General features: G+C 40.1%; 1 non-coding gene across 1 annotated transcript; it reads left to right on the forward strand.

Annotated features, from left to right (window-relative positions):
* The first annotated feature begins 2,829 nt into the window (after positions 1-2,829).
* Positions 2,830-2,901, forward strand: Trnaa-cgc (transfer RNA alanine (anticodon CGC)). The gene has a single exon. It is a non-coding gene; the product is annotated as a tRNA-Ala (tRNA).
* The last annotated feature ends 986 nt before the right edge of the window (positions 2,902-3,887 follow it).

Raw genomic sequence — 3,887 nt, forward strand, 5'->3', positions numbered from 1 at the left:
GCCCAAGCAATCATGTCCGAAATTCGGGATGGCATCGTCACCCGAATGAATCCATCTGAAGTGCTTTCATCGGGTTTCATCCGGACAGGAGTGGATCGATGGAACCGTCCCATTCCTCTGGAACGTCATGACTTGGCTCCACCGCGCATTGGCGAACCAGAATTTCCACTATTCCAATCGCAGGAGGAGGAAGAACGGCAACGGGTTCCGGGTGAAGCTCCCCATGCCGATGATCAAGTTGTGCCAGTTTGCAAAGAAAATTAGCTACCCCCATAGACCATGGCAATGAACGAGCGATAAATAAATAGTCCTTCAAACAATGCGATCCGAGTGTAATTTGTTTTAACCTTTGTAGATGGGTAACCCCGATGATGGTGAAACAGTCGCTACTTTGAGCTTTGAAACCAAAGACGAGCATCAGGCTCAGGATGTTCTTTTCATCAATAGCTTAGTCACCTTTTCAAAATTATTCTGATTATTATGCGTTTATGACGATCAATCTCCATCGTCATAACGGTTGCGTTGCATCTTGGACGTTTCCATCTTCACTAAAGTTAGCTCATGTTGTTCCAATTTTTAAAGAGGGAGATCAGTCGCTCTGCAGCATTCATAGGCCCATATATCTCACTTTGAATATTGCGAAGGTGTTTGAGAATATCATGAAGTTCAAACTTGTTGAATTTCTTGATATACATGAAGTCCCTCCTCCTAGCCAGCATGGGTTACAAGCGCATTTTAGCACGGTTACCCAACTGATTGAACATAAATAGAGCACGTTATTGAGGTACTGGAAAAGCACGAGTCAGTCGATGTTGTCGATAAGCCCCTTGACAAGGGGCAATTGACAAGGTAGATCATGTTCCTTAAGTTGACAGGCTCCGTGAGATCGGGATCCAAGGCAAGGTTCTGAAGGTTTCATATATGCTATGAAGCAACTGGTTAAGGTTGATGGATCTCTTACTGACATACATGATGTCAAGTCGGGTGTTCCTAAGGGCTCCATTTTGGGTCCTTCCCTATTCATCATCTTCATTGCTCTGCTTCAAAAGCTGGGTATTAATGATGTCAGCATCTCTTCTTATGCCGAGGATACAAAATTAGTGTGTGATAGGAATGGTCAGAATTCTGTCTGATAGAGCTCCTCGACCAAATCTACTCTTGGATTGCAGAGAGTAATTTGGCCTTAAATGGAATGAAATTCTACTCGAAGACCTTTGGGTCGATGTCATTAGACACTCCACTATTAGATGATGAAGGTAAGGGCATTCAGCAGTCTCATCCATGAAAGATTTAGGTGTTGTCCTCCAAAATAATGGAACGTTCGATGAGCTTATCCAGTTGAAAGTTGGCTAAGAATTTTTCAAACATGTGGTTGGATATATCGGAGTTTTGAGTCCAGATATACGAGTAGTATCACGATTGTCGATTGTCCCCCCACATTTGGAGTTACATTCGATAATCGCCTGAGCTTCGGCCAACACTGTTGGTGGATGTTGGGCATGATCCAACGGCACTTTCGCTCTAGAGACCCGCCTACCCGTATGAATCTGCTCAAGTCGTATGTATGCCTTCTTGAAAAAGTTTCCTCCCATGCATGGAATCCACCCAATCGTAGAAACGTTGCCTGGTTCGAGAAGTTCAACGGAAGGCTACAAAAGTGGTAAGAAAACTCTTGCGATGCGTCCAAACTTTCATTTCTGTCTCTGCAATCCTTGGAGGAAACCCAACTGAATCTGGACTTGATGTTTACCTTCAAAATGTATTCAGGCAGATATGAATTGGGCCACTGGACGATGCACAGCCGTTCTTTTAGTTGATCGAAAGCGAACGCATGGAGACTAGGAGATCAAAATAATTAAAAACTGCTTCTTTAAGGCTGCATTGATTTTCGCGAAAATTTCACCGATGTACTACCAATGGTTTCAAACCAAATTTTCCCAAATGTGCATTTTTCGAACATTTAACCAAAGTTGTGTTATATTGTGAGCTAATCTGAGATCACGGAAGAAACAGGCAAATCATCCATCATTTTGGTGGTATTAAAAATCGATAGTCATCCTTTGGAAATTTAAATAAACATATAACTTTGGAACTAAAAACGATGAAATTTGGACCATTACACTCCATATAACTGAGTAGTAAGTGGTATTGTAGATGATGACATTATTTCTGATTAAGTGCTAAGCAAGTGTGTTCCCAACTTTCATGAAATATGTTTTTGACAATTAGTCTTTATGATGTTTTTAGGCATCTAACATATTTATGTGGGCTAGAAAAACTCCATTAAGAAATAAATAACACCAAAGTTTTTTTTTAGGGTTTTGCGAGCTAGAAAAATGTCAAGCTGTGTTTGGGAATTTTCCTGAAAACTTTATAGGACTTTTTCACCACCGTGGAGAGAGATGACACAGGATCGCAAACTCCCCCAGCTTTTTAGAACGACTGAGATGTCGATTCCGAAATGGGAATATACCCATCGGGACTAGCCTCCCACGCTACAACGCAAATGAAGTTCACCTCTTTTCTTTCTCGGGCTCTTTCATTGTTTAATTTGCTGCCATTAAATATTGGTCGGGAGAATGAAGGGATTGATTCTGTAGCAGAATGTCAGACATGGAAAAATTTCTATCAAGCATTCCCGTTGAACCCTTCATTCAAGGACTAGCTCGGTCTGCCATTATAAAATCATCGTTTGACCCAGCATCACATACGTTCAGTTTGTCAATAGTACTGGGGATTATATTCCCTGCATGGTGGCTATTAAAGCTAGTGAAAAAGAAAGCCAAAAACAATATATTAATTTGGTTACGTTTCCTTCAAACAACAATTGGGGGTGTAACTCAGTGGTAGAGTGTCCGCTTCGCATGCGGAAAGTCCCGGGTTCAAATCCCGGCTCCTCCAATGCAGCTTTTATTGATATACACACTTGGTACAGCGGTTATTGCAACGGCCCATCAAGAGGGTTAGATCCTCGGTTTCTAATCCCAACTTATTCAGCGTTGTGTTCTAAGATTGTTTAAATTTGATAAGTTTAATTTTTTGTCCGTGTCCAACCTTACGGAACGTTCAGGGATTTGCTAGAGGAGCCAACTTCCTCAAAAAATAAATTCTATACAAAATAGCTTTAAACTACCTCACATCAGACTGAACACACGAATTTAGTTTAGGTTGGAAATAATAATCAAGACGTAAAAGACAAAGGGAAGGAAGTAACCAAGGAACTTAAACTAAGTAAATAACACAAAAACGCACTAATAACTCAACGAACTGATCTAACCAATATATAATCAATACACTGATAAACAGTAATATAAATAGTAATTTTATTGCAACTCTCGGTCATGTCAGTTTGTAAAATATATAAAAGTGTGTACACAAATTTCATGCTCAGACATCAGTAAATGGATCACGGAAGACCACGTAGAATGTAATATCATAGTAAGATGACCGTATTGTAAGCTTTGAAACAACGATCGAAGTGTTCATTATTAAAAATTGATGGTATAAATGAACCAAATTTTTAGAGAGTGTTGATATAATTGGTTGTAACAAGCACTGAATACGACAATTTGAGGTTATCGGAAAAGAACTTTCAATTTTCAGGTTGGCCAGTAAACGATAAAAGATGGTACTCCATTAATGCAATGAAATTTATAAACAAGGCACGAAGCTAAATAATGAATCCGTTTTGCTTATAGCGAGTTCTTTTGTGATCTTGTCCCCAACTGTCCTCATCACCATTCTCACCATGATGGTTTCTACATTGACGAATCTCTTTGTCTTCCATCCCAAATTCTCCTCGTTGTGGGTCTGGGATCCATGATATTCTTCGCAATAGTAATGGCCCTCGTCTCTTGTTGCTACATCAAGAAAACCAATCTTTCTCG

The sequence above is a fragment of the Tigriopus californicus genome, chromosome 3, assembly GCF_007210705.1.
Source record: "Tigriopus californicus strain San Diego chromosome 3, Tcal_SD_v2.1, whole genome shotgun sequence".
In the NCBI taxonomy this organism is placed as follows: domain Eukaryota; kingdom Metazoa; phylum Arthropoda; class Copepoda; order Harpacticoida; family Harpacticidae; genus Tigriopus; species Tigriopus californicus.